The sequence below is a fragment of the Penaeus vannamei genome, chromosome 24 (genome assembly GCF_042767895.1).
Source record: "Penaeus vannamei isolate JL-2024 chromosome 24, ASM4276789v1, whole genome shotgun sequence".
Taxonomy (NCBI): domain Eukaryota; kingdom Metazoa; phylum Arthropoda; class Malacostraca; order Decapoda; family Penaeidae; genus Penaeus; species Penaeus vannamei.
The window spans coordinates 23,483,087-23,490,586 of NC_091572.1; positions in this window are offsets into that span (position 1 = coordinate 23,483,087).

Genomic DNA, 7,500 nt, shown 5'->3' on the forward strand with positions numbered 1-7,500 from the left:
AAATATTGCAGTGTAGGGAAAAATGAGTAGGAGGGGGATGGATGTCGGCAGTCCCTTTTAGTGTAGAGGGAATGGGAGCAGAGATATTGCAGGATGAAGGAGGGATAGGTGTTTTGGGGGCCATGATTAAATAGTTTTGAATGCACTCAAGAGTTTCTGAAAGGGAGTTGGATGGGGAGGTCTGAGAAGCAAAGGTTTTCTTATGTGGCAAGAGAAAAGGAGACAGATGTCTGAGGAGCTGAGGAAGAAGTAGGTGTAAGAGAGGATGTAGTAGGAGATGCAATAGGTACATAAAGGAGGAGCACGGGTAGGCAATGGGTAAGAGGTAGGGATTTGAGTGTCTTGATTTAAATTGGCAAAAAAAAAAAAAAATTGACTGGGAGAGGGAGGAGGTAGAAGTGGGAACATAAGGAGTAGGAGGAAAAGATACTAGGGAAGATGAAACATCCTGGAGAAAAGGGGGAGGGACAGCGAAGGATAGCACTGGAGTAGGAAGTAAGAAAAATCTCATTATCATGATTCCTGCCTGGCCTCATGTAAAAAGAGTCCATGTTTGAATTTGAGAACTGCCACCTTAGACTCAAACTTATAGGGTAGAGCAATTCCCATAAAATACATTATAGGAGTTACCATGATTGGCACACACATGCAATTGCGTAGAGCAGCAGGGGGGAGTCTATATGTTCCACTAATATAAACATAGAGGTGGTCTTGTCCATGGAGAGTAAATTTGGCAATAATGTTGTAGGACTTCAGCAGCCTCTGGGAGAAATACTGTAGCATTATACTGATACTGCATCATAGTCAAGGAGACAGGTGAGCAAGTCATTTCCATAGTCTGATTAATCCTTATCATACACAGGGCAATAAACCAGGGAGGTGAGACAATTCTGGTACAAATATTAATTCGTCTGTGTTGGGTATGGCTATAGCCGTCATGATGTAATCATGTATTACGTGTCTATGCATCATGACCTGCTCTAGTGAGCAAGCAGGTGACTTGGCTGTACAAAGCACAAACCCTGCCAGAAAGATAAAATTGTTGTGTAATAATTACATCACATAAAATTCTGAGACATTGTTGGAAGAGGATGATGTCTGAGTAAGATCACAAAAAATTGACCCCACTTGGCTGAGCTTAAAGGAGCACTGGAAAGATCTGTAGAAGTGGAAGTAGTAGGACAAGGGCAAGAGGAAGAGGGTGTGGTGTTGATTGAGGTAGTATAGCAGAGAGGCAGACAATAAGGGTGAAGACTAATAATTAGGGAGATTGGGGTAGAAATTGGAGTGAAGTATGCTGGGAGAAAGGAAGGAATGTTTTCTGAAGGTTGAGTAATGACCTGAGTGAGTAATTTGGAATGGACTGAATTGACAGCAGGTATCAAGGATGGGATAGTGGTAGCAATGCTCAGCATCATGATCGGGGAACTGGAAAAGTAAAAGTCAATGGGGCTAATTGATAAGGGGACAAGCCTCAATAACCTAATAAGTTACAATATCATAATTGGCCATGATAAGCCTGGAGTATGTGGGGAAGAGAAAAGAGGCCATGTTTGAATTTGAGAACTGCCACCTTAGACTCAAACTTATAGGTAGAGCAATTCCCATAAAATACATTATGGGAGTTACCATGATTGGCACACGTATACAATTGCGTAGATCTATCCCCCATCAGCTCCCTAGGGACCCCTGTTTTAGACAACTAAATAGGGGAATACCATGCCCATGATATCCATAGGCCATTCACGACTAACTCACAGCCAGCCCTTTTATCCTTTTAACATGGCTCTTACATATTAGATGGAAAGAATAAAGGTCTGGAAAATAGAGGGAAAAGGAAAGGGGAAGAAGAAAATGCAAAATTTGTTGAGCCATAGACCGAGGCCCAAGTTTGTGGTGATCCGCAACTTGGATCTTAGCAGTCTTATGCCTGCCTCCCACAATAACAAGGGAGGGGGGGAGGATTGCTATTAAATAAAAGTTGCTTAATTTACTAAAGGCACCATCTTAATCTAACCTCCGAAAGCCTGGTTTTTCATTTAACTCTTAAAAAAAAAAAAAAATTTACCATATAATTTTTTCATAAATAAGAACCAAGATAGAGATTACTATGTAATGGTTAATGGTTGAAACAAATAAATGTACTAGCCATCTAAGGTCATATAACACTGTGGTAAAGAATTGTGGTGAAAAGGGTATATGAGTTAACAATGAGGATAAAGAGTGTTAAATGTCAAAGGTTATAGTGTGTTTTAGGATAGTATGATAGGGAAATGGTAAAGTGAGGGTGCAAATTAAGTTAATCAAAGATTAATAAAGGAAAGGGTTAAGGATATAGGGCACTTGGATGAAGTGGGGTGTATCTGTTGCTGGGGAATCTATAGGAACATTGCTTAAAAGAAAAACTAGTAAAAGAGTTATTATGAAATAATCAATGGCTAATACAGATAGAGATGGCTGTCAAATAAGTATCAGGAGAAGAGTCTGGGGGATGAGATAAGGGGACTAGAAAATTAGGTGAAGTATCAGGAAGAGCGTCAGGAGGGGTCCTTCAAGCGTCAGGAAGGACTTCAATGAAATGGGGTATATCTATTGCTGGGGAAGCTACAGGCACATTGCTTTAAGGAGAAACTGGAAAGAGTTATTATAAAATGATAAACTGGTATTATAGGTAGAGATGGCTGTTGGAGAAGTAGAGTATCAGGAAGAGCATCAAGAGTGGAGGAATCAGGAGGACATTATTGCGACAGAAGGGATTCAAGTGAGTATCCTGGTGGGAGAGCTAAGTATAATGGAATATAAAAAGGAAATGGTGTACATGGAGACGGAGAGGATGAGGTGTATTGAGAAAGAGTAGGAGGAAGAGGGGTAGAAGGGATAATTTACAGGGGATGAGGATGGATATTGGCAAATATTTTGAATGTAGAGGAACTAGTAATAGAGAGATTGGTGGGTGGCTGAGGAAGCAGAATGTTTTCTTGGGTCATGTCTAGGAATTTTTGGTTGTCTTCAAGAGTTTCTGAAGGAGATTTAGGTAGGGAAGTCTGAGAAACAAAGGATCTCTTATGGGGGAGGAAAAGGGGGGATAGATCCTCGAGGAGCAGAGGAAGAGGTGGGTGTGGAAGGTGAAGATGGAGTAGAATATTTAAGTTGTCTGGTGCGACAGGTAATGTGAGGGGGAGGAAGGGTAGTTATTGGAGAAGTGGTAGATTTTGGAGTATCTCAATTCAGAATGGAAAAGGGATTTGACTGGGGGATAGGGATAGTAGACGTAAGATGGTTCAGGGTAGAGGGAAGAGATACTGGGGGAGATGCAAAAGACTGTTTTAGAATAGGTAGAGAGAGAAAAACCTCACTAGCCTTCACATAGAGTGAGACATAGATAGAATCTATAAGCTGCTACTTCACATTCGAGCTTATAGGCAGGGCAGCTCCTATAAAATACAATATGGAAGTCACCACAGTTGGCACATGTACGTGACTGAGCAGGGCAATTTGTACGGTAATACCAGGTTGGGCACATAAAGGGCAGTGGGCTGTGGAGTGACAGTGTTTGGCTGGGTGGCCAAAACGCCAACATTTGACATTGACAGGGAAAGGGTCGATATGGTTGGACAATCCATCAATATAAACTTCATGGGGGAGGTCATGTCTATGGAAGGCAGGTAAATAGGTAATTTTAACAGTCTGTTCAGGGATTCTGATGTAACTGTGACTAGGCATGAAAGATCGGAGTGACTGCAAAAGATGGGGGTAATCACAGAATCGATCCCACTTGGCTGGCCCCAAAAAGAGTACATAGAAGTAGTAGAAGTACAAGGGTGGAAAGTTGGGGTGGAGTGAAGTGGAGTAGTTCTGTGGGGGGAGGATATTAAGGATGAAGAGTAGTAATATGGGAAGAGGAGGTCAAAATAGAAGAAGAATGTGCTGTAGGAGATGGAGATGAGAATGTTGAGAAAGAAGGGGTGCATTCTAGTGGTTGATTAATAACCAGGGTAGGTGGTTCGGAATAGATAGATGTCAGTAAATGTCGAGGAAGGGGTATTATTATCAGTGGTCGGAGCCGTGGTCAGAGGAGGGGCAGGGGTCAGAAAACCATCAAAACCCAATTCAAATAGGCTAGTTGATGAATGGGCAAGCCTTAATGCCCCTATTCAGGGTAAAGAATCTTCATTATTGGCCATGGAATTAACCAAAGGAATACCATGCACATGGTTCATGGAGACCATTCATGACTGATAAAAAGCCAGCCTTTCATTCTTTCAGCACAGCTCTCATGCCTTTGGAATGCAACAGAAGAAGGGGTTGAACATATGGAAGATGAAAGAGGGAGAATGTTTAATGTTTAATGTTTGAAACAAATAAATGTGCTAGACTTCAAAGGTCATATAGTACTATGGCAAAGTATTACGTTGGAAATGTTAATGAAAAGTTAAAGATTAGGATAAAATGTGTTAGATATCACAGATTAGAGAGCGTTCCAAGATTATATGGTAGAAGGGAAGTAAGTGAACTGGAGCAGAGATTAGTAGAAAGGGGAGGGTTAAGGGGATAGAGTGACAATGAATTACAGTGTATCTGTCACTGGGGAAGGAATTGGGACATAGTTCAAGGAAAACAGAGGTGGCTGTTATAAAAGTAGGAGGATAAAAATGAGAGGGTCAGAGAGAGGGTGTAGAAGGAAGGGGGTTGGAGGGAACTTGAGGAGGAGGATGGATATCTGCAAATACTTTAAATGTAGAAGGATTAGGAACAGAGGGATTGGGGGGTGGAAGTGGAGTGTTTCCTTGAGTCATCTTTAGGAAGTTTTGGATGTCTTCAAGGGTTTCTGGAGGGGAGTTGGGTGAAGAGGACTCAGAAACAAAGGTTGTCTTATGAGGAGGAGAAGAGGAGATACATATCTAAGGAGCAGAAGAAAAGGAAGGTTTAGGAGAGGGTGGATTGGAACATTTAGGTTGCCTGGTGTGACAAATAAAGTGAGAAGGTGGGTAGGTATCAGGGAAGTGGTAGAGATTGGAGTATCTGGATTTAGACTGGAAAACAAAGTTGATTGAGGGATAGGGTGAGTAGACATAAGATGGTTTAGGGTATAAGGAAGAGATACTGGGGGAGATGCAGAAACATCTTGTGAAGATGGTGGAGGAACTGAGCAAAGGACTGTTTTGGAATAAGCTGAGATAGAAAAACCTCTTTGTTATGCTTGTCTGGCCTCACATAGAGAGAGGACTAGTTTGAATCTGAGGACTGCTACCTCACATTTGAGCTTATAGGCAGGGCAACTCCTACAAAATACATTATGGGTCTCCACAATTGGCACATGTATGTGACTGAGCAGGGCAATTTGTACAGTCATGACCAGGTTGGGCACATAAAGGGCAGTGGGCTGTGGTGCAACTGTGTTTGGCTGGGTGGCCAAAACACCAACATTTCTGACATTGATGAGGAAGGAGTGGATAAGGTCAGACATGGTAGGACAATCCACCAAAACCAACTTCATGAGGAGGTCATATCTACGGAAGCTTATCTTGGCAATATTGATATGGGACTTCCGTTGGCCTCTGGGAGGAATAGTGTAGTACTGTAATAACAATGCTCATAATCAACAAGGCAGGAGAGTAGGTCATTTTCACAGTTTGGCCAGTCCTAACCGTAGATAGGACAAGCATTTTGGGGGATACAAACAGTTCCAGTACAAGTATTAACCCATCAGCGACGGGTAAAATTTTTGTCAAGTTTACGTATGCACCGGCAGTTTCCCGTTTGCGCCCAGCTCGATTGGTAGTTTGCGAGCGACATATAGCACATAAAAGCTTTTATTTTGCTAAAATTTATAAAAATATTAAAATTTTGAAGGTTTACCTTCACTTTAGGTGCCATTGCCTAAAATCTTTACCATACAAATGAAGCCGCTACTAGTGGAGAAAATCAACCTCCGTCCGACGAGCCAGTAGCGCGCGAATGGGCATGGCATGATGCCCCCGGTGTTTGGTCCAGAACAGCCATGGCATGTACGTACGTGACACCCGGCGCCAATGGGTTAAGAAGGGTGAGGTTTGGCAGGAATGGGTTTGCCAGTGAGGTCAGTTAGGACAGATAGTGCATGAGCTTGGGATTCAGATGTAACTGTGACAAGGTGTGAATGATCAGAGCGACTGCGAAAGGTAACCTTGCCTACTGTTTTTTGGAGGCACTGTTGAAAGAGAAGGATCTTCTCAGAATAGGGGGCTGTGGGGGGAATCACAAAGAATCGATCCTACTTGGCTGGAACAAAGAGAGTACTCAAAAGGTTTGTAGAAGTATAGACATTAGAAGGATGAGGACAAGAGGACGATAGGGTGGTGTAGAGTGAAGTAGTTCTTTAGGGGGGAGGACAATAATGATGAAGAGTAGTAATAAGGGAAGAGGGGGTAGACATTGAAGAGGACCGTCCAGTACGAGATGGAGAGGAAATGTTGGGAGAGAAAGGGGTGCTTTCTGGGGGTTGAGTAATAACCTGGGTGGGAGTTTTGGAATGGTTAAAGTTATCAGTAAGCGTGGAGGAGGGGGTATTTGTATCAGTGGTCGAAGCCATGGTCAAAGGAGGGGTAGGGGTAAGAAAATCATCAAAATCAAATTTAGATAAAGGGAAAAGCCTTAATGCTCCTATTAAAGAAAAGAAAGGTCTACCCCTTAGCCAATTAACCAAGGGAATACCAAGCCCATGGCTCCCGGAAGCCATTCATAATTGACGCAAAGACAGCCTTTCATCCTTTCAGCATAGCTCTTACACCTTAGGAAAGGGATAGAAGGGGATGAAGAAGATAAGGAAGAGTAAAGGGGGAGAAGAAAAGACCAAGCAAAATTAGTTGAAGCAAGGGCTGAGGCCCAAGGCAGAGGTGATCCCCTACATTGGGCCTCAGTCTCCATCTCCTAAGCCCTCCCTCAACAATGAGCAAGGGGAAAGGGGGAGAAGAAACGACCATGCAAAACTAGTTGAGGCGAGGGTTGAGGCCCAAGGTAGGAGCGACCCTCTACACTTGCCCTAAGGAGGGAGAGTATAATTTAGCAACTATCATATTCTGTATAAATATAAATATATATATATATATATATATATATATATATATATATATATATATATATATATATATATATATATATATATATATATATATATATAAAACAAGGTAAAAAAACAAATGAAACAAACTCCACCTTTCTTTCCTTTATTTACGAATAGTTACAATAATAATTATACAATGAAAAATATATCTGTATATTACAAAACTTCCTCGAACTGTACAGGCTTTTATTTTTTTATTTTTTATTTTTTGTCAACTGTCAAAGAGAACAAGCCAGGCTTTATACGAGACTGTCCCTGGGGCTGAATGGCCACAATGTGGACAGACTATAAGATGGGGGGTGGGGGGTGGCGTGGACAATCCTCGCCTTATTTTTTATTATTATTACTGGAGTTTTCTTTCCGATATTCTTTTTATAATTTTCTTTTTAAAATCTTCA